The sequence below is a fragment of the Mesoplodon mirus genome (genome assembly GCF_964341445.2).
Source record: "Mesoplodon mirus genome assembly, chromosome: 14".
NCBI lineage: Eukaryota > Metazoa > Chordata > Mammalia > Artiodactyla > Ziphiidae > Mesoplodon > Mesoplodon mirus.
In genome coordinates, this window is record NC_138990.1 from 12151686 (window position 1) to 12176367 (window position 24682).

Genomic DNA, 24682 nt, shown 5'->3' on the forward strand with positions numbered 1-24682 from the left:
CAAACAGGCCAGACTCGACTCTCTTCTGTAGCCAAGAGAGTAACTTTCTAGATTCATCTCCCAGTGGGATTCCCAAAGGACTCTGGAGTTAGAACCATAGAAGAAAGAAAATAAGGGTGGAAAAGTAGTTCCTATCCTGGTAAAAACTGTAAATATGACTCATCTCATACCAGAAAATCTAGCAGGGGAGCTCAAGCGTTATTAGGAAGCTGTATTACCTGACGTGCAGACTGTTTCCAGTTAGGGACCCAACCCTACAGTACAGTGATTCTCTAGACTGGCTGCACATTAAAATCACTAGGGAGCTTTCAAAAAATACTGAAGCCTGGGCCCTACCCGAGACCAATGGAGTCAGTCCCTGGGGAATGGCACCCAGATCTAGCATTTTAATTTTTATTTATTTATTATTTTTTGTTTTGCGGTACTTGGGCCTCTCACTGTTGTGGCCTCTCCCATTGTGGAGCACAGGCTCTGGATGCGCAGGCCCGGCAGCCATGGCTCACGGGCCCAGCCGCTCCGCGGCATGTGGGATCCTCCCCAACCTGGGCACGAACCCGCGTCCCCTGCATCGGCAGGCGGACTCTCAACCACTGCGCCACCAGGGAGGCCCCAGATCTATCATTTTGAAAGCTCCTCAGGTGACCCCAAAATACAGCCAGCGTTAAGTGCATGGTCCATGGATCTACTTTATTGGTATCACCTAGGAACTTGTCAGAAATGCAGCCTTGGGCCCCATTAAACACCTACTGAATCAGACTGCATTTGAACAAGGTCTCCAGGTAATTCATGTGCTCATTAAAGTTTGCGAAGCTCCTCCAGCCACAGACAACCACAGAATTCTGGTACTTTCTGAGATATCACTGAACGCCTTCTGTGTACCATGTCTTTGGGGGCCCAGAAATCTTACATAACTTACCGTGTCACCCTGCAAGTTGGTGGTGGGCCTGAGATGAGCACTCCTGTCTAGTGACCTCCCACCTGGCACCCTGCCTTATGGGAAGCGCACCAGGAGGTCTGGATTTGAGCTCCATGGCCCTATGACCTTGGGGGCATCTCTCAACTTGTTTCTTCATCTTTATAAAAGAAGGGGCTAAAGATACTCAGCCAGTGTCCTATGAAGTCTCATGGTAAGGATTTGCTGAGTCATGCATGCAGAAGGGCTTTTACACTGTAAAGTGCTGTGGAGATCCAAAAGAGGATTAAGGTTGTGTCCCCCCGACCCACACAAGAGGCAGGATTGTAAGCCTGCCCTGCTCCAAGGCATAGAGGTGGAGCTTCTTAGAGCCTTGCTACTCAATGTGTGGTCTGTGAACCAGCAGCATCCCCTGAGAACTTGTTGGATATGTAGACGCTCAGGACCCACCAGACCTACTGAATCAGAATCTGCATTTTAGCAAGAACCCTCCCCACCTGCCCCCCCCCAGTGATTCCTGTGAATCCTTCCACATGGGAAACACAATATGGCAAGTGGCCAAAAATAAATTGTCATTTGACAGGCAAACCACCAAATTACCTCTGAGGGCTACAATCTAAATAGAATTCCATTATGAATTGAAATGATCTGGTCCTGAGACATTAAAGCAACATTCCCAAGTAGAGATAAGGCAAGGTTCTGTAGGCATTAGGGCACTAGGTGAGGTTTCCTAGAGTAGGGTCCATAACCAATATCCCCTGATCTTTGCAGGTCCTCAGTTCCCTTCACCTCTCCCATTGCATTAATTCTCAGCTTGGGTGATGTCTTCTTTGGATGGCAGCTCAGACATGAAAACTGACCATGAGTCCCGTGAAGACTAGCATGAATCCCAGCCAGACCTGGAATGTAAGCAACCTCTACAAATTCATCATGGACGTCAAAATTGGTTCCCAAACAGGAAATGGGTTAAATGCTATCTATGGAAATGGTTCTTCCTCTGTCTAATTTGCCAAAGAACTGGGCTCTGGGACTCTCCCTAGCACATTAAGTAGACAGGAACAATTCTGGAAAGTGGTGGAAAGGGACATATTATGATTCAGGACCTCAGTCCTATCCTGAGTAGACACAATTTTCATACATACCCTCATATAAAATACTTTAAAGCACTGCTTCTCCAATCAACTGGTTTGCAGCTACTAAACTGCCTACTCCACAAAAAAAAAACACACACACAAAAAACTAGGAATGAGAACCTTCTTGTTGAAAGGCTTACTGAGAGCGCCAATCCCAAAGTCAGAAAGGTGATCCCCTTTTTGGTCTAGCTAAGTCACCATTGGTAAAATCTCTTGTGATTCCTCACAGAATATTTTGAAAAAAATGGCTCTGAGAAGTCCCATTTTAAGGAACCAGACTTAATAGTATTCAATCCAGAATCTCCCCAAATTATTGGACACAGAACCTCCTTAAGAGCATTAATGTGTTTCTTTGTGAGTGTTTTGCAGATTGTCCTTTGGAAACTGCAGAAATTAACAATGAAATCACCCCTAAGCCAATGAACTTAAGTCCTAGGCTAATGGCGTTGCATTTGCTAACTTGTTATCTTTGACTCCTACGGTCAGCACGAGGTGCCCTGGCATCAGACCTCAGACTTTCTTCTGTGGTTTCTGCCCGCTCAGGTGATCTTCCAAGGGGTCCTAGGATGGGAAGGAAGGGTGGTAGGTAGCTAAGCCTCCCCTTAGAAGTGGGGAAATTTCTCCTGGGGGCATCTAAAACCGGGGGTGGGTGGTTGGAGGTGACACCCAGCCTTTGCACTTTCTGCTTTCAGAGAATTAGCCTTTGGGGGAAGAATTAGCCCAGGACGTTGATCCAGGACTTGGTGCTGGTGAAGGACAAGAGACTCATATTTCCTGACAAGTGTATACTAAGTTCCAGGCTGAGCTTTTTCCACAAGGGAATGTTTAACTCCCATGACAACTTTACTAGTAAGGTATTCTGTTTCCACTTTTCCGATAAAGTCAGATCATCAAAAGTGTGAATACAAGACACGCAGCTAGCAAGTAGCAGAGACAGGATGACCAGCGGGTCTGCCACCTCTAGGTCCAGGAGCCTTTCCACCACCCATGGCAGGAAAACCTCAGCTGGAGTCCCAGAACGTTTCCACGGGTCCCACACGTCCTTGTCTGTAAAGTGCCATGAAAATCCAATGTCGAAAGAAAGTAAAAGACGAGTGTTTGCTACTGGTCCAGCGAGTGGTTGCCACTCCCAGTTTTGCTGACGCAGTGGTGGTTTGGTTGGCATTAAAAGTGTAGACTCCTGTACTGGACTGGCCCCAATTCCTCTGGCCCTGGTGTCCCTCAGAGACTAGGGGAAATGATGTATTGGAATCTCCCCCAACCGCCATTCTCTGCTGAGATGCCCTTCTTTCAAGTTCTCCCAACCTGCCCCTGGAAGCCAGGCCCTGGTGTAAGAGCCCTGGGCATTGACGTTGGGTGTAGAAGCTGGTGTGCCAGGAACGCAGTGGAGCCGGGCATGGAAGGTCCTGTGAATGCGCCCTTGTGCTCATGCAAACGAGCCCGGGAAGTCTTTCATTCATCTTTCAGCAATCACAGGCTGGTGGGGGAGGGAGGGGGGGACAGACCTCTAACAGTAATTTTGATGTTCTATATATGGAAAGGGCTGCAGTAGAAGGCAGCACAGGTTTCTATGGAAACACCGAGAACCAGCCTATGCTGAGGGGGGTTGAACTGGGGGATATATCCCAGAGGAGGTGATGCCTGCACCAAATCTCGAAGGAGCAGTTGGAATTATGCTGAGAATAAAGGTAGGAAGCATTTCCAGGCAGAGGGAACAGTGTGAAAAAAAAGCATGAAGGAGTATACAGAAGAGAAGGAACTTGGGACTGAAGCATGAAGCCAGAGTGGAGGAACAGGGGAGCGGGGGTGATGCAGGCTGAAAGAGCCAGGTAATGGGGACCTTGTTCACCTGCCTGAATGACCACACCCTTATGATGCAGGAGAGGGCTGGGTCCTGGGCTGCCTCATTTGGGCAGCCCTACCTTAGCGGTATCCAACTTGGAGTGATTTTCTTCCCATGTGTCCCAGCCATGTAGTGAATTTCTGATGCAAGTGACATAAAGGATCACACATTTACTTCTGTTAGCTCTCATAGGTACCGGTTAGTGTTGAACTATGGATTTTTGAAAATATTCTAATGCTTTTTGTTCCAATTTTTGTGTCAATCGACTTTTCCCCAGAAATACAATTTGAACTTGGAGCTACAAGTAAATGTATCTTCAGTTAGTTTTAACCCTCATTGTTTTATTCCGCAACAAAACTCATAGATGGCTGGGGTCAGAAGAGCCCTCAGAAGCCTACAGATAGCTCCCTCCAGATCCAGAGAGGCAAATCCAGTGAACTCTGACCCATTGCTGCTTACTGAAAGCCCCACCCTGGGCCCCATGAACAACATAGAATGAGTCAGAAATTAATCCTACACAAGTAGGCAATACCTGCAGTTCGAGGTACTGACTTACTGCTGCCCTACCCCAAGGGCTGGGGCTGGGCAGCTCTGAGAGGAAAATGTCTCTCCCATTAGGGGAGTGAGGGAGGGCTTCAGGGAGGAGGTGGCACATGAGTTGGGATTACAGGACGAGAAGGAGGTCGACCCTAGGTGGCAGGAAGAAAGCGCAAACCACGGGTCTCAGCTAAAGGCATCATGTTTATGGAGTGAGTACGAAGCCAGACTATGTGTGTGTTGTGTCTGTATATAATTACCTAGTACAACTGCTAATCTACAAGGTCATCTAGCACATTATCGCATCTTCTATCTCTTGTTCTAGATAGACTCAATCATCATTCTGTGTATGGGCTTGTACCCTCCCCCATGCAAAGCCTGAGTTCACTCACTGATGGATGGTCACCTGGCCTACCAGAGGTGGCAGAGGGAGAAGTTCCCAGTCTAGGTTTGCCCGCCCCCCAAGCAGGGCTGAGCTGACTGAATGCCCCAATCCCCCCAGAGTCAGGCAAATCCCTGGCCACTCCTGCAGCGGGTCCTGCCCACTCAGGCTCCACAAAGGCAGACACAACCCCTCTGCATTTTGCACAGAAGCCTTGCCATCTCCATTCCCTCCCAACACAAAGTTGCTGTTCTTGGGTCCCTCCTGCCTCACCTCAACATCTTCACCCTTTCATCTTCCTCACCATTAGCCCCGCTGGTGTCCAACATGGCAGATATCTGTGCCACCCAGACATTGCTGATGGCATGGGCCGCCAGGGAGAGGGTGCAGAAAAGAGGGTCATCAGTACTACCACTAATAGTAATGATTTGTATCATTAGTACTTTCATGGACGTATTACTTTTTCATGATGTATTACTTTCCCTCCAGTTGGATGTATCCATACAACTATTACTTGTAATAATGATGACTTTTCAATGAATGTTACCAATACCGCCACTACTAATAATGGTGAACTTTCATTGACTCCCTCCTAGTCCCCACATGAGCCCTAGGTAAGATAGCCTTTATTAATGCCATTGTACTGGTGGGCAAAATGAGATTTGGAGAAATTTAGTAAGTTGTTCAGCTTGTAAATGACTGAAAAGGGATTGGACCCTGACTTAGTCTGACTCCAGGGTGCAGGGGTTAATCACTGAAGTTCCTCAATGAATGGATGGATGGGTGGGATAAAAAAAACTAATAGAGGATAATAAAACTAGAGAGTAATAATAATAAAACTAGAGAGGAATACATCTCACCTAAAGCTAGAGAGGAATAATAATAAAACTAGAGAGGAATACATCTCACCTAAGCCCACTGGGCAAGGCAGGAACTTGAGGCTGGTGAACTGAAGCTTGTTCATTGTTCATAATCTCTAGTACTGTTTTTTCAGGTCCCAAAGTCAAATCCGTAACCTTTCAGAAGTATACTATTCGAGACCTGAACCAGCAAGTTCTGGTCCTGGAAGGCGGGGTCCTCAAAGTGGTCCCAGACAAAAGCATCAGAACCAGAGGTGACTCTCAACCTTGCTTTACTCAGCAAAAGTGGCTCTTATTCTCTCACTGCCCACCTGGCCTGTAGAAAGCTCCTCTCCGGTGGGGCAGCTTGACCACCCCCTCCTCTGGGACAGGTAAAGAACTGCCTCCTGGAAAGAGCCTCAAGGGCAGCTGGTGGTGGGCAACAGTCAGGATGGGGACACAGGCCCAAAGAGTCCCTGACTTCAAAGGAGTCTCCCTGGGAGGGCTGGGAGAAAGAAGGAGCCAGAGGCACAGGGAGAGGGAAATTCTGAGAATAGGGACATTCTTGGCTCCTGGGCCAACCCAGGATTGCGCATTTGATGCCATTACTCAGGCAAAACAGGGTGGTTGTACCCGAAATGTCAACAGAAAAAAAAGATCATTTTTCTCCTCTAGGGCTGACGCAGTTTTCTGACTTTTTCCAGAGACCTTTTATGTATCAACTTCACACTTAAGAAAAGCTACTACCGAGAAAAAACATCATACTTTTTTGGCTGTCTCTAAAGGAGAGTTCTATCTCTACTGTGACAGAGCCAAAGAGCCAAAGCATCCCTCTTTGCAACTAAAGGTAAGAGACCTGGGAACAAAATGTCCCCTGTCCTCCCATCCAGGGATGTGCAAAGCCTAAATGCTAAGGCTGAAAAACCTGAACTTTGGCAACAATTGCCCTGATCTTTCCTGAAGTAGCCTGGCTGCCTAAGAAATTCTGCCTCATATTTCAGAAAAAGAACATTAAAGAACTGAATTCACTGACGGATGAGGAGCGTCTACCCTTCACCTTCCTCAAGGAACAAGTGGGTTCCTATTTCACTCTGGAGTCAGCTGTGAATCACGGATACTTTATCTACGCCTCCAACACACCCAGACAACCTGTGGGAGTGACCAAAGATCTAGGGAAAGAAAAAGAACAACTCAGTTTCCATTTCAAAAGACTAATGTGGAACTCAATACATTACAAGACTGAATATACAAACTGACAATGGCCAGACCACCTCTGACAATAGAATGCAACCCTCAACTTCTATAGCAATTGGCCCAGAATGGTCAGGGCTTGGTCAAGGACTGCCAGCTTCTCTATTTTTGTGCCCACTTTCAACTCAGGACCAATCAGAAAAAGGCAACTATGCTGCCCAAACCAATCGCATAGGATGCCCCTCTCCCGGCTTCCCCATGGCAACAGCTTCAATCAAAGCACACACCTGGAGCCCTCCCTTTCTGCCTGCCCTGAATCTCTGCCAGAAGCAACTGATGGGGGCTGACTCCTTTGCTATAGCCAGTTCTGAATAAATAGAAGCTGTTTCTTCTCATTTGAGTGGTCTTCATTTTTTTCCATAGAGAACGGCAAATAAGAAAAACATCTTCTCCCTGTAATATGTCACCTTCACCTAGCAAGACCATGGGCTTGACTTTCGGTGTCATTTGTCCCTTTCATGTGTATGAAGTTTGAGCTATAAAAAGTAGAGTGTGGTTACTTACAAAGTTCTAGGCTGAAATAACTTTCCGGGGATTGATGATCTCAGTGCCTGTGGGTTTGCTGCTTTCCTAAACACGACCAGCCTCACCGAGGGAGGTCCTTCTGTTTCTCAAGAGATAGCCAAGCCATACAGGTTGTCTCCTCCAGGAGGGCAGCCTGGATAATGCAAGCTCTAATTAGTGACGTGTATGGAGGCTGGATGAATTCTAGGGAAGCTGATCCAGCTGCAGGTGCCAAGAGAAGAGGTCCAGTGGGGTTCAGTGTCCAGGGGTGTGGCAAGGCACTGTCTGTGAGCCCTCAGTGCAAGAGAGCAGAGCGGTGGGTGTGAACAGGTGGGAGGAACCAGTGACAAAGAATCCTGAGCAGGCGGCAGACAGAATCCCATTTGTGGGAAGGCCTGAAGGCAGGCAACAGGGCCCTTGTCACTTATCCAGACTCAGGTCCAAAGCATGGCAAGATCCACGTCCTAAAGCAGGGTCGGAGAGCCAGGCAGGCAAACAGAACAGGCACTCGGGACCCAGGCACAAAGTCGGGGTGGGGGGGGCGGGGGGCGGGGGGAAGCTGGAGGTTTCTAGGGTTAAAGGCAAGAGATCTAATGCTTCAAGTCTGCAGTGATCCTCACTCACTCAGAAACCGTTGTCTGCAACTAGGAAAGCCTGGTGAAAATTTGGGGATCTGGAAGGTAGTGCCTCCTTTCATTCTGTTTCTGATCGTCCCTCTCTGTATCCTTTGGGAAGGCAACCCTGTTTGTGTCATCTTAAGACTAAAAGCCAACCATCTATGGAAACTCTTATTATGCCTTTTTTTTTTTTTTTTTTTTGCTTTTTTTTTTTTGCGGTATGCAGGCCTCTCACTGTTGTGGCCTCTCCCGTTGCGGAGCACAGGCTCCGGACGCACAGGCTCAGCGGCCATGGCTCACGGGCCCAGCCGCTCCGCAGCATGTGGGATCTTCCCGGCCCGGGGCACGAACCCGCGTCCCCTGCATCGGCAGGCGGACTCTCAACCACTGCGCCACCAGGGAAGCCCTGCCTTTCTTTTGTAATTCAAAGAGCTATACCATTACTTTCTAACTGAAAATCTTGATGCTTACAAAATTAGCTTAATTATTCATTTGACTTATCTGCTGATATAAAGTCCAAAACCACAAGACTGATATCAAAAGTACAAATGACTTGATGAATAGCAAGCTTGAACATTTCAGTGGTCTTCTTCATTGACTACACCCCCGTGAGAACGTACAATCAAAATCTCTTTGTGTTTGCAGGGCTCTCAAGAATTCTCCCTTCTCTATAGTTATGTAAGCACTTACCTAATATTTCCTTTGTTCTAACTCTTTGCATTTATGTGCATTTTGGGAGTTCTAGCAAATGACAGTTCTTGCTTGGCAGTGGCGTGTAGCCACTGATCTATGTTGTGAGAGGCCCCTTACATGAATGATGCCACCTTGAGATAATTCAAAATGGGCTCAGGTGAGATCATAAATATCCTTAGTCTGATACTACCTGGCAGACTGACTTGACCTAACTTCTAAGTAACGATGCTTGATAGATTGGAATAAATATATATATTTATTTTAATTGAAGTATAGCTGATTTACAATATTGTGTTAGTTTCAGGTGTACAGCAAAGTGACTTGGTTATACATACATATATATTTTATATATGTATATAATATATATCTCTTTATTCTTTTTTCTGTTCTTTTCCACTATAGTTTATTACGAGATATTGCGTATGGTTCCCTGTGCTATACAGCAAATCCTTGTCATTTTTCTATTTTATATATGGTAGTGTATATATCTTTACAGTTATTCTTAAAGGACCGTGCTTGATAAAGATGTGGGGTCCCAGTCTTCTCAATACACTGTGAAAACTGCCACTTGGCAGCTTCTATGGCCCATGCAGAAGCAGCTGGCTTTCTCAGTCCTGTAGAGCTCCAAAAAGAATGGGACTTTCAGTGAGCTTAGACTGCAGGCTTCAGACCAGTCCCTTCCCTTAGCCAAGCATGGTTTCCTTCCATCTTTGCTTGCACCTGGTGGGTGATGGTCTGAGTCTATCCTTTTCCAGAAGGACTTTGCTGACCGAGGCTAGCACACACCAACATTTTGAAATTTGCCTGTGCTTTCTTCTCCTGTGCAGCCTTGGGTACTATGTGGGCTCTGACCACCGTTTCTGAAAGTGGATCAGGAGCAAGGTTCTGCTTTAGGGTTGCGTGAAGAAGCATAAAGCAGTTTCTCTTCCCGAATTTCCGAGGAAGAGGCGTTGGTGGTCTCATGCTGGGGACGTACCCAAGGCCCGTGTTCATTCATTGCACTTTCGGCAGCACCTGGTTCACCTGCCGGGTAAAAAAAATGAGTTTTGTGCATGTCAGGAGACAGGGTGGAGAAGGGGTGGATGACAGGACCCCCTGTGCTTCTAAAGCACAGTCCCTTCCCTTTGCCCCCCCATAGGAAAGGAGGTGCCTCAAGGCATATAGATGGGGTACGATAAACCATCCCTGCCAGCTGTGGAGATGCCGTTGGCTCCGTGTTGTTCACAGCTCTCCCTTTTCTCCATCCTTGCCTTATTCAATAGCAATAAAGGGAACTCATCAGGACCCCTCCAAGATAGCAGGAAGCTCTCCCACCTTGAGCCTGGCTGACACCCACTCCCTTCCGATCTTGCTCGGGTCTTGCCCAGGGAAGTCCCTCTGCTTTCCCGATTGGGTTGTGGACCCCCGTCATGCACTGGGCACAGCTTCTCCACTTACACTTGTGTTGGCCCGATTAACGTCTGTCTCCCCATCAGACCACAAGCGCCTTGAGGGCAGGGCCTGCTTCTGAGTGTGCTCAACGTTCCATCCTCATCGGCTGGCACAGAGCCCGGCACAAACACCGTGTAATGAATGAGTCAGCTAGCAGGGGGCTCACCAGGCCAGCCCGCACTGTCCAAGCTCTGTGTGAAGAAGCCTCTTGGAGCGCTGTCTTCTGCTGGGTGCCTCCCTGCTGGAGACAGGGCACAGTCACCAGATGGGTCAGGCAGTGGGATTTCTCTGTGGTTCAGGCTCATGTCACCTGGAGAAAGACATTCCTCCTAGTGGTGCAAGTTTAAGGCCAGCCTGAATACTAGTACTGTGGGCAGCTGGTACCCAATCACTCAGAAATAGGCCTCAGCCAGAAAGGCACATTATCATTTTCTAATGAAATGTATGGAGAGGAGGAAGCATGGACAAGAAAGAAATGCCTGAATCAGAATTACTTGGGTTTTTTTTTTTTTAAAAAAAGGCAGTTAGTTAGAAGAAGCAGACTCACAGACATAGGGGAAAAACTGGCCAGTCGGGGGAGAGGGGCAATACAGGGGAGGGGGTGTGGGAGATACAAACTATCGGGTGAAAGACAGGCTCAAGGATTTATTGCATAACACGGGGAGCATAGCCAAGATTTTGTAATCACTGTAAATGGAAAGCAACATTTAAAAACTCTATAAAATTTAAAAATTAAATTAAAACAAAAAAGGCAGTTATGTCCCTGGACCACATCCCAGAACACCTAAATCAGAATCTCAGGGTGTGCAACCCTGAGAATCTGTATTTTTCCAGCTTTATGGAGATACGATTGACATATAACATCGTGTAAGTTTAAGGTATACAACGTGTTGATTTGATACATTTCTGTATTGCAATATGATGACCACCATCACCTCACCTAACTCTTCTATCCCATCACATAATTATCATTTATTTTTTGTGGTGAGAACATTTAAGGTCTACTCTTAGCAACTGTCAAGTATATAATATTCTATTATTAGCTATAACCACCGTACGGTACATTAGATCCCCAGAATTTGTTAATCTTATAACAGGAAATTCATACCCTTTGACCAATATCCCCCATTCTCCTCACCCCACCAGCCCTTGGTAACCACCACTCTCCTCTCTGTTTCTCTGAGTTTGGCTTTTTTAGAATCATCATATAAGTGATGTCACACAGTACGTCTCTTTGTCTGTCTGACTTAGTTCACTTAGCATAATGCCTTCAAGGTTCCTCAGAAGTTTCCTGGGTGATTCTTAAGCACAGCAGCATTTTAACCCCTCAGGGACAGTGCAAAGAGCTCTGTACTAGGAGTCAGAACTTCTGGCAGTCTGCCACTTACAATCTGGGTGACTGGTCAAGTTACTTGTCTCTGAGTCTGTTTACTCCTCTATTAAATGGGCATAATTCCCATCCAGCCCTGGTCATAGCGTTAGGTGGATGCAACAATCATCCAATGCATTGTGAAAATTACCTCCCAGACCAGAAATCACCATGACCCTGAGAACCTGCCAAACAATCCCCTCTGAACACTCTACAAAGAGTCTGTCCCTGCCGTTGGTCAACTGGCCTCTGATCCTGCCCTGAGGCCCTGTATGGAGCTGCACTGACGAGGCGCCTTCTGCGAAAGGGCTGTGGGGAAATGACAGGCACCGTCGAAGGCTCAGTTCCCTGATTAGGTGGAATTTAGAATGCATCTTCCTCCTGAAAAATACCAAGAGAAGCTGAGCTACGCCAAACAAACAAAAGCAGTGTTACTTTTGCAGTAAAAAAACAGTGCAGGCTTTTGTGTGTGAGATGGAGACCATCTTGCATTGCAGCTCTTTGATGAAAAGTGGAAAGTTGCAGAATGACTCAGGGATGAATGTCTGGAGGCTACAAACAGTCTGTGGCCTCTTGCCCTCAAGAGTGGGAGTAGGCAAACTTTCTGTTAAGGGCCAGATAGTAAATCTTCTAGGCTTTGCTGGCTGAGAATCACAGGTTCTACTGTAGGGGGAAGGTAGCCATAGTCGACCAGTGAGCCTGGCTGTGTTAGCAAACGATTTGAAACAGGGAGTGAGCTAGATGTTGCCTGCAGGCTATGGCTTGCCCATCACCCCTGGCTCTACAATGATGATCTTAAAGGGGCTTCCCTGGTATGCTGGAGTCAGTTCATCCAGCTTGTAAGAGCCCATTGTTAGCACCTCTTCCTGACGGCACCTACGGTGACTTCATGGGGGCAGTTTGAAGTCGGCTGTGCTGGGAGTACATACACCACTGAAACTGGCAAGAGCTGTGTATCATTGCTTCCACCCATTCCGCCCCTACCCCTCCACCCCGATAGAACTTGTTGTTAAACACTGGCCAGCCCATCACTAGGTGTGTGTCTCCAGAGACTGGGGTGAAGAGCAGGGGCTGGGAGAGCCAGTCCATTGGAATGTGAGATGAGACTACTAAATGTTAGTTCCTATTTTATCTAGTCCTTGTAAATGTCCTAATTTTATGGAAGTTTCACCAAGCGCTATTGCCCATATTTCAAGATGTGTCCTCAGTTTTGTTTAATTGAGTGGGGTAACTGGGATCAAAAATGCTTGGGCTGGGGCTTCCCTGGTGGCGCAGGGGTTGAGAGTCTGCCTGCCGATGCAGGGGACACGGGTTCGTGCCCCCATCCGGGAAGATCCCACATGCCGCAGAGTGGCTGGGCCTGTGAGCCATGGCCGCTGAGCCTGCGCGTCCGGAGCCTGTGCTCCGCAACGGGAGAGGCCACAGCAGTGAGAGGCCCGCGTACCACAAATAAAAATTTAAAAAAATTTTTTTAATGCTTGGGCTGTACCACTCCTAAGGCTGTGTGTTAATGTGCTGTGCTGGGTTACTCACTCCCAAGCAGAGGGCAGGATGGATAAGGGTTTCCTCTTTCTGTCCCCAAAATAGCCTTCCTCTTTCCCTCACCTGCTTCACCCTGCCCAGGATCTTGAATGGGTGGCAAGAGGAATGATCAGCTGGGAAAGGACCCCCTGGATGGGGTCCTCCTGAAGGAGTTCTTGCTGCAGGGTAAACGCCGTGAGATCACGCATTTTACAGGCATAGAGAATTTTTTGAGGTGAACAGCTGAAATTTGAGTGTTATGGGTTGATTTGTGCCCCCCCCAAAAAAGATATGTTAAAGTCCTAACGCCTGGTACCTGTGAATGTGTCATTATCTGGAAATAGGGTCTTTGCAGATGTAATCAAGATAAAGTTATTAGGATGTGTCCTAATCCAATGTGACCACTGTCCTTGTAAGAAAAGGGGAATCTGGACACTGACACAAACAGAGGAGGATAAGAAGACACAGAGACACAGGGAGACGAAGGCCATGTGGCAATGGAGGACGAATGATGCATCTACAAAGCAAGAGTCGCCAGGGATTGCCAACAAAACCAGAAGCTAGAAGAGGTGTGGAACAGATTCAGAGCCCTGAGGAGGAACCCACCCTGCCAACATCCTTTTTTTTTTTAACATTTTTTTAAATTGAAGTATAGTTGATTTACAATGTTGTGTTAGTTTCAGATGTACACCAAAGTGATTCATATATATATATATATTCTTTTTCAGATTCTTTTCCCTTATAGGTTATTTCAAAATACTGAGTACATTTCCCTGTGCTATACAGTAGATCCTTGTTGGTTATCTATTTTATGTATAGTAGTGTGTATATGTTAATCCCAACCTCCTAATTTATCCCTCCCCCCACCCACCCCTTTTCCTTAGGTAACCATAGTTTGTTTTCCATGTCTGTGGGTCTCTTTCTGTTCTGTGTATAGGTTCATTTGTCTCATTTTTTTTAGACTCCACATATAAGTGATATCATATGATATTTGACTTTCTCTGGCTTACTTCATTTAGTACGATAATCTCTAGTTCCAACCATGTTGCTGCAAATGGCATTATTTCATTCTTTTTTATCCACCCTGCCAAATATCTTGCTTTCACACTTCTAGCTTCCAGAACTGTGAGAGAATAAAGTTGTGTGGCTTTAAGCCACCTAGTGGTTTTACTTTGTTATAGCAGCCCTTAGGAAAGAAAGCCACTGAGATTCTCAGGTGTAACATGCAAGGGCCCAGACTTTTTCACTGAACACCGAGACCCATGATTACAATGACGGTTAGGAAAATAAAATCCAAATCAGCTTAGTTGTTTTTATACAAGTTTTCAAAAATGCATCTGCTTTGCAGGGGATGTCATATTAGCTGCAGTAATAAGAAGACCATCATTTAAATAACAACCCTTCCCTCTCTCCATCCTTTTCTTCCTTCCGTCCTCTCTCTGGTCTTCCTGTCTCTTTCATTCATTCGTAGAAAACGTGTTGGGTGGTAGGTTCTTGGGATACCTCAGAGAGAAGAGAACTCATGGAACTTACATCCTAGTGGAAGATGCACACATTAAACATAATAAATAAGCAAATTATATAGCATGTTAGGAAGACCAAAAAAATAAGACCCGGGAAAGAGGGCTTGGTGGTGCTGGGGTGGGAAGCCGCTCGCAGCACTAAGTGGGGTGGCACACCTGTGTGGTCACCTGAACCATTCCTGGCTTTCCACCAATAAAGTCAGAGCACACAGGAATCTTGTGCTTCTGGAAGGAGGCGGGTCCATTTGTGATCTCGGTGTAGCCTCACAGGAAGCCCGCACAACATGCTACATGCACCACAGCGATTTACTTCATGTCACCAGGTTGGAAGGACAGGTGGAGGAGGGTCTTTGAGGGTCCTCAAAGTCAAGCTGGAGAGCTGATCTCAGAATAAAGGTATGCAGGTACTGGGCAAGGAGACAAAGCGATGCCTCCCTGAGTCCCCTCAGCTGTAACTGGGACTACGACAGTACCCCAGTCTGTGAGGGTCAAGGGGGATGAGGCCCCAGGGAAGATCTCCAACAAGTTTAGCTGCTTCTGTTTCTGATCTGAGGACGCTGGTGACCAGCACCAAGCCAGAGGTAAAAAAGTATTTAGTATTTTCAGTGTTTGAAAATGTGTCCAGGTGACAGTGATGCTTGGCATGGGGGATGGGGGGCAGGGGTGAGGGTGTGTCTTCTTCATAACGTCACGGAACTTCTTTGCAACCAAGACGTGTCTCTTCAGATGGGTCTCTGAGCTGGGGCTGTCTCCTAACGGTGAGGACTCTGGCTCCCAAATGGGAGCGAAACCTTGGTCTTGAGGAGGTCGACCATGTGGGTCAAATGTTTTTTCCCCACTCCCGGGACTAGGCTTTTTTCACTGTTGTTTCCCGGAGACCTGTGTGTTATCCTCACACTTGGGCTCAGTCTGTGAGAAGAAAGGGAGTCTGGTGGTCTCTTGGTGATCTCTAAAGAGGAGCCCCATCTCAGCTGTGACCAGGATGAAGGACAAAGCCCACACTCGCTAGAGCTGAAGGTGAGATATTGAGGACATATATTTTCCAGGGTTCTAGCCCAATGTCTCTTACCCATACTCAACGGGGCATGAAAGAAGGGCATTTTCCCAGGGATCTGGTGAAACCTCTTGGCCTTAATGTAAAGTAAGGGGATACTGCCTTTTTCCTTTCCCACTTCCCTCCCTTGGCGCAGAAGACAGGAAGCTCTGCTATTTGGCACGTACAGGGGAGAGTGCCTTCTGCGCATGGGGCTTTGCCCATTCCTCTCAGACTGTGTGTGGGTCGTGCAGCCTGAAATCTGGGTGCATTCTCCTTCTGACACTGCTCTCCTCCTAGAAGCACCCCAGATCCTGCTTTCTGGAGGTCTCCATACAAGTGTGGGCAAGTAACTCTGGGAATGACTTTGTGCTCTGCAGATCAAAACACTCCCTTGGGCAGCTAATCCCAAAGCCTGGCCTCAGGGAAGTGAGGAATGGGGAGCCCAGCCGGGTGTGAATTCTGTAGTCCAACCGTCAGAGAATTGGAGTGATATTTTGATACCACTTTGACTTCTGCATCCTGCATCACCACAGGACTTATTATTTGTCCTGGCATGCATAGCAGCAGAGGTAGCAAGGCTAATTCTCACTCTAAAGCTAACCATTCCCCAAGGGATGAACAGTGCTGGGGAGCTGACCCAGCTGCAGATGCCCAAAGGAGACATTCAGCCTGGTGTCCAAGGGAGCACAGGAATGCATTGTGTGTGTAAGCATTTGCTGGGTGAAGATGGGAGAGGGTCCCACACAGAGAGCAACAAGTCCCAGTAGGTAGGAGGAGCATAGTGATAAGGACTCTGGGTCAGATGGTAACCTCATATCCAGCTGAGCATCCAGGCAGTATCTGAGGGGCCCATCAGCAAATATCAGGGACCCCATCATTGGCATGAGATTCAAAAAACTAACAATTTTTAAGGGACCAGAGTGTTGGGCAATAAATAGGAAAGAATCCAGAAGAGAACACAGAGTAGGAGAGTGGAGAAAATTATGTGATTTCATCTTTGTTGTGAGAAGCATTTAGAAGTCAGTAAAGAGATGATTGCAATCTTCATTATTCGTGCTACTATTAACTAACATCTCTGGAATGCCAGTCTGCTCATGTCAATCTTACATTTTTCCACCAATGTCTGTATGTAAATATTTGACAAGTATTCTTCAGTTGTTATGTACAGTATTCTATATATGTCCATGAGGTCGGATGTATTAATCCTATTTAGCAAATATTTTCTATCCACAATGATTTTTTTGTCGTTTTGTTGTAAGAGGGACATTAAGATATCCTACTATGCCATAGATTTATTATTTTGATCTCAATTTTGGCATTATATATTTTGAAGCCATGTTATTAGGTGCATATATACTTAGAATTTCTATATCTCCCCGGTAAGTTGAAGTATTTACATCTAAGGAATGACCCTCTTTAACTCTAGGAATCTTAACTGCATTAAAGTCTACTTTGTCAGATACAGCAGGCTTCTTTTGATTACTATCTGTGTGACATGTCTTTTTCCATTCTTTTCCTTTCAATCTTCTCCACCTTTATGTTTTAGATTTATCTCTTGTAAACAGCATGTAGTTGGGTTCTGCCTGCTTTGCTTAATCCACCTTATAATATAAACCATTTACTTCAGTTCTAAAACACCATGGATTGTAAAACACATCAATATTTTATATACCAATAAGAAAGAGAAACACTACCAATTAAACCATGACACAACATCTTAACAATATCCCTATGAAGTGCACAAATCAGTCACACCAGCTTCTTCCTGCTTCAAAATTTCTTCTATCAATCCAAGGGATTTGGCTATTTCTCCTGTTTCACGCTGCACATATCTCAGAAATAAAATGTAACACAGCTTCACTACTTGTGGGTAGCTCCTTCTTTAGGTCTCAGAAGTTCTTGGTATTTGCCACACAAAAAATGGAATTCACTACAAATTTTCACCCTACTACTGTGTTTCTATGCCAAGTTAGAGAGCATCTTTTTGAAGACATTTTAAACAGGGATTATATTCAATACATGTAATAACAATGATGCACAAAACTCAGCAGGTGACCAAGAAAACAGCTCTGAGAAGTAGCACTACGTGCTGACAGAGCTTGTATGATGCCACAGCCTGTCACATGCCTCCCAATTTCAGAAATGTAAAAATATGAGTAAATGTGTGTTTTAAAATCAATGAAATAGAGCATTTGGATTTAAAATCTCCCATTGTTATGTTGCTTTCTAGTCATTATTCCTATTTTGTTTCTTCTCTCCCTTGCTTTCTTTTGGTTTGAATATCTTTTCTCATTCCATTACTCTCCTTACATAGCTTGAAACTTATGCACTATTTTCTATTCTTTTAGTGCTTACCCTAGAAGTAATCCATGCATCCTTAACTTGTGAAAGACTAATGCTAATGAATAGCTTTGTTCTCCTCCCAGACAAATCAAGGGTCACAGAACACCTGCCTTTACCTCAACCCCTCCAACTTATATGCTTCTACTGTCATATATTTTAATTACATATACTTTCAAAACTCTGTAAGATTTTATTATTTTTTATTATTATTATTTCATAGCATGGGTGTTCATTTACATTGGCCCACATATTTAGTACTTTCTCTTTTTTATTTTATTTATTTTATTTTTTTGGCTGCTTTGGGACTTCGTTGCTGCGCTCAGGCTTTCTCTAGTTGCAGAGAGTGGGGGCTACTCTTCGTTGTGGTGCGTGGGCTTCTCATTGCGGTGGCTTCTCTTGTTGCGTAGCACGGGCTCTAGGCACGTGGGCTTCAGTAGATGTGGCACGCAGGCTCAGTAGTTGTGGCTCGCGGGGTCCAGAGTGCAGGCTCAGTAGTTGTGGTGCACAGGCTTAGTTGCTCCACAGCATGTGGGATCGTCCCGGACCAGGGCTCGAACCCGTGTCCCCTGCATTGGCAGGTGGATTCTTAACCACAGTGCCACCAGGGAAGCCTGATATTTGGTACTTTCTTTACTCTTCATTTCTTCTTGTATCTATGACCTTTCATCTGGGATTCTTTTCTTTCTGCCTGAAGTACATATTTTAGAAATGCACTGTCCAATATGGTAGCCACTAGCCACATGTGGCTATTTAAATTTAAAGTGAGTAAAATGGAATAAAATTAAAAATTAAGTTCCTCAGTCTCATTAGCCACATATCAAGTCCTCAGTAGGCACAAGTGGCTAATGGCTACCATACAGCAAACATATAGAACATTTTCGTCATTGCCAGAAGTTCTATCGCATAGTTTCCTTTCTTACAGACCTTATGGTAGAGAACACCTTCTGTTTTTGTTCAGCTGAAAGTATCCTTATTTCATCTTCATTCCTGAATTGTCAACTTCATCATTACCAGAAGGGAAGCTCTGAGACTTCCCTGGCGGTCCAGTGGTTAAGACTCCGTGCTTCCACTGCAGGGAGCACGTGTTCTGTCCCTGGTTGGGTGAATTAAGATCCCACACGTAGTGTGGTGCAGCCAAAACAAGAAGAAGAAGAAGAATGGAAGGGCCGTTTCTACTCTGCATATGTTGAGTTTCTTCTGCAGGTGCCGCTGTCCTACCACTCACCTCAAGGAATATTCAGTCTCTGCTAAAGGGCAATCTTAGGACTGCAAGTGCGATTCGGACTTTTTTTTTAGAGAAACAGTCTTATCAGTGGGATTGGAGATAAGTGGAATGCCAATACTGCAGCTGGGAATGAATAAAGAATTGAGTGGGGCTTTGTGGGTGAGACTTGGAAGGCAATCATATGCATGGCATTATTTCTGTTGGAAAAAAAGTCATCTTACCTTCCAAACTCACTCACAGGTGAGCTTTTGGAAGCACGGAGAGTCTGTGGCCTTTGTCCTTTAAGAGGAGCCCGTGCACACAGCAGAGAGAGGGGAGACATATACAAGATGGGCCTAGGACATCTTGTTCTGCCAGAAAATAAGGAAGGGGGAAAGAGAAAGAAAAGACAAAAAAGAGGGGGGCAGTAATGGATATATCAAAAGGACACAGGAGAGAACCAAAAGAGCTCCCAGGGGCCAAAGGTGGAAGAATTTGACCAACAACACAAATAATAGAGCATTAGGTTATAACCCAAAGTGTGAAGTAAATATCCATGAGTCCACACTGATATAAATAAATGATTAACTAAATAAACAAATCAGTGGGGAGAACAGACAAATCACCTTGCTGAAGAATTCCAAATAATTTAACTAGATACTTCCTCCCCCAAAGAGGTAGGGCATAACTCCCCACCCCTCGGGTGTGGGTTGCCCAGATTGACTCCCTTCCAAAGACCACAGTGTTGAAAGAGGGGAGAAAAAGAGTAATATTATAGTGGAGAAATCTGACAAACACTTCCTCAGTCAGCTGATCAAGGGTCATCTGAACATTGAGACATTGTATTAATCATATGTACCTTCAATATGATGTCATGAGAATGACACTTTACCTCCCCAAAACCTAGAACCCAGTTTAATCATATAAAAAATATGAAGCAAACCCCAACTGAGGGGAAATCTACAAAATACCTCAAAACAAAGTCATTAAAACAAGAAAATCTGAGAAACTGTCACCATCAAGAGGAGCCTACGGAGATACGATGATGAATTGTTTTGTGGTTGGGATCCTGGAACCATAAAGGAACTTAGGTAAAAACTAACAAAATCTAAACAGAGTGTTGATGAAAAAATTAACGAATAGTCCATCTAAGAAAGAAATGGAAAATTTTATTTGAGCCAACCTGAGGATTATAACCCAGGAGAAAGTCTTTCAGAAAGCTCTCAGGACTGTTCCACCCATTAGAGGTCACAAAGCACAGTTATGTAAGTTTTTGAGGCAAAGGATTATACATCAAAGTAACATATTGACAGTTTACACAGTCCAACAAGGAGAGTAGTGGGTCATCGTGATTGCTTACAGGATTGAGAAAGGAATGTTATCTCCTAAGGAGTTACTTTGCTGGCGCCAGGAGAAAATTGCTTTTCTTGCGGGGGGGATATGTAGGCATTCCTGTGTGTTCTAAAAGGATCTAGTTAAAGAATAATGTAGACACACTAAAGGGAAGGGGGTAGTGGCTCAAACAGCAGAGAATATTTTATGTTAAGTGTTTCTCTCTTGACTGAGTGAAGTAAGTCAGACAGAGAAAGACAAATATCATACGATATCACTTATATGTGGAATCTGAAAAAAAAAAGCGGTACAAACGAACCTATTTATAAAACAGAAATAGACTCACAGATGTAGAAAACAAACTTATAGTTACCAAGGGGGAAAAGAGAGGGGAGGGATAAACTGGGAGATTGAGATTGACATATAAACACTACTATATATAAAATAGACAACTAATAAGGACCTACTGTAGAGCACAGGGAACTCTACTCAATACTCTGTAATGACCTATATGGGAATAGCATCTAAAAAAGAGTGGATAGATGTATATGTATAACTGACTCACCTTGCTGTGCAGCAGAAACTAACACAACATTGTAAATCCACTATACTCCAATCAAAAAATAAAGAAAAAAGTATTTTCTCATCCTGCCTTAAAATTAATTTCATTTCATCATATGTGTTACTTTAGTTAATAATAATAATATATCAACATTGGTTCATCCATTATGGCAAATATACCCTACTAATATAAAAAGTGAACAATAGAGGAAACTGAATGTGAAGTAAATGGGTATTCTCATTACTATCTTCACAACTTTTCTATAAACCTAAAACTAGTCTAAAATAAAATATTTTTAATATTAAATTTTTCATTAAAATCTGTATGTCTTTTATACTTTGGGGTTTTGGATCAAATGGCAGTAGTGCCTATCCAACATTTTTTAAAAGAGAGAGACAATAATAACAATAACTACAAATTCTCAGGTTCTTGTGCCTCAAGATTCTGATTTAGCAGGTCCAGGGTTAAGCCCAGAAATATGTATTTTTACAGAGCTTCCCCAAGTGATTCCGGTGCAGGTGGCTTCAGACCATACTTTGAGAATCATCACCTCTTTCTAGTATATTTTATTGGAAAATGCAATACAGTGTATAAAACAGCTGAAAGCCATTTGGGGTAGTTGGGCCCCAGAAATCTGCACTAACAGTCCTTAGTCTAACCTCAAATACAGACCACAATCAGCATCCTACCACAATAAAGAAAAAAAAGGAACCTGAACATGGAGAACAATAGCTTCAAGGAGGAATTCATCACTTGAAAAAGTGTTGAATTCAACACTTTTTTTTCAATTCAGCACTTGAAAAAAAAACCTGGAGTTGCTTTTTCAGCGCTGTTAATTTGTTCATTCACATGTTCATTCATTTCACCCCATTTTGAAGGACTTATGTCCTTCAGGAGAAGGACATAAGCAGGAGACATTGTGCTAGATGCTGGGAATCACCATGGTGAGCAAATGCAGATCGTATCCCTTCCCGTGAGAGAACTGTAGTCCAATGGGAGCTAGAAATGTCCATCAGAGTTTCACCCACGCAAATGTAAAACAACTCCTAGGACAGGGGCCATGAAAAAAGGGGCCCGGCACTCAAGAGCTTATCATAGGGCTGTTAGTCCAGGAACTAGGGGGGCTTCTCTGAGCAAGTGATTCTTGCACTGAGATCTAAAGACTTGGGGTTTAACTAGCCCAAGAGGGGAGGGAATAGATCTTCTGGGATCATAGTCAGTTTCTGTCTTTAATGTTAGAATAAGCAAAAGCAGAATAAAGTCAGAACAACGAGGACCCCATGGGGACTGCTGCATCTCCGTAGCCGGCAGGTGAACATGTCTCACAGACCTCATCTCTGTGGCTTTCATCTTCATGCTCTCCTTCCCCAGGAGAGGAGAAGGCTCGCTGCCCCAGCAGCACAGACAACCCACAGCACCCATCTTTCTCCCCTCCCCCATCCTCTGGCATCCATAAAGTCAGTTTCCTGACAACAAACGAAATAAGTTGTTCTCAAAAGTCTGTTTGCAAGACAAAGCTTTGGGCATACACAGGGCATTCGATGCTCGGAACTCCTTCCCTGGAAATTTGAAAAGTTAAGCTGACTTCTGGGTCCTTAGACAGTTCAGTGCATTCATCGCATAGCCTCTGTCTGCTCTCCCATACAATGGCCATCCCATACCCATCTCCACACCATTCTCACCTGAAAAGAACAGCAAAAAAAAAAAAAACAAGTAAGGTTTCTTATTCCTTCCCTCATCTACCCATGAGTTGTGCCCAGTAGGGGATCCACCAAGGTAAGAACTATTAGGCGGGGGTAGACTTTTCCAAAATGTCAGGAAAAATTGCACATTTAACCATGTTAAGTCCTTCTCAGTTAACCTAGGGGTTGGGTCTCTCTGCTTTTAGGTGGAATTGCCTCAACTCTGTGCAGTAATATGATGATCATGGACGGAGGAGATGTCCAGATTGTCCACTGCATGGTTTTAACATCTGGTTTAAAACATAAACCAATTCTTGCTTAGCAGATCTAGTTTGTTTATAAAATGTATCAAAATCCACTGTGAGGTTGGAGGGGTGAGAGCATAATGAAAGAGGTTTTTAGATAGTGCAAAGACTGGGAACACTGATATAGCAGAGAAAACTTGTTTGGAATCCCAGCTCCATCTCTTCCAGCTTCGTGAACTTGTTCACCTTAGCCTTTCTGATCCAGATTCTCCTGTGGTAAAGTAAGATCAAACTGGCCTCTCTGGGCAGCTGTAAGAATCAGAGGTACAGCACATAGCACAGGGCCTGAGGCATGGTGGACCATCCACAGGTGGAGTTCTGATGAGGATGATGGTGATGATGATGATGACAATAGTGGTGATGGTGACAATGACCTCTCTCATCCACAGAGATTCTGGGACAATTGGTTTGGGGTGGGGTTCAAGCATCAGTACGAATTTAAAACTCCCCAGATGACCTTAATGTACAGCCCAGGTTGACAGCCATCACACTAGACCAGCAATTCTCAAACTCTTCGATCACAGGATCCCTTTTTACTTTTACAAATTAGTGAGGAAACCAAAGAAGTTTATTTTTTGTTGTTTGTTTTTGAATTTTATTTTACTTATTTTTTTATAGCAAGTTCTTATTAGTCATCAATTTTATACACATCAGTGTAAACATGTCAATCCCAATAGCCCAATTCATCACACCACCACCCCACCACCCCCTGCGGCCTTCCCCGCTTGGTGTCCATACGTTTTTTCTCTACATCTGTGTCTCAATTTCTGCCCTGCAAACCAGTTCATCTGCACCATTTTTCTAAGTTCCATATATATGCATTAATATATGGTATTTGTTTTTCTCTTTCTGACTTACTTCACTCTGTATGACAGTCTCTAGATCCATCCATGTCTCAACAAATGACCCAATTTCATTACTTTTTATGGCTGAGTAATAATTCCATTGTATATATTTACCACATCTTCTTTATCCATTTGTCTGTCAATGGGCATTTAGGTTGCTTCCATGACCTGGCTATTGTAAATAGTGCTGCAATGAACATTGGGGTGCATGTGTCTTTTTGAATAGTGGTTTTCTCTGGGTATATGCCCAGTAGTGGGATTGCTGGATCATATGGTAATTCTATTTTTAGTTTTTTAAGGAACCTCCATACTGTTCTCCAGAGTGGCTGTATCAGTTTACATTCCCACCAACAGTGCAAGAGGGTTCCCTTTTCTCCACACCCTCTCCAGCATTTGTTGTTTGTAGATTTTCTGATGAATCCCATGCTAACTGGTGTGAGGTGATACCTCACTGTAGTTTTGATTTGCATTTCTCTAATAATTAGTAATGTTGAGCAGCTTTTCATGTGCTTCTTGGCCATCTCTATGTCTTCTTTGGAGAAATGTCTATTTAGGTCTTCTGCCCATTTTTGGATTGGGTTGTTCGTTTTTTTTAGTATTGAGCTACATGAGCTGTTTATATATTTTGGAGATTAATCCTTTGTCGTTTTATTCATTTGCAAATATTTTATCCCATTCTGAGGGTTGTCTTTTCATCTTGTTTATGGTTTCCTTTGCTGTTCAAAAGATTTTAAGTTTCATTAAGTCCCATTTGTTTATTTTTGTTTTTATTTCCATTACTCTAGGAGGTGGATCAAAAAAAGATCTTGCTGTGATT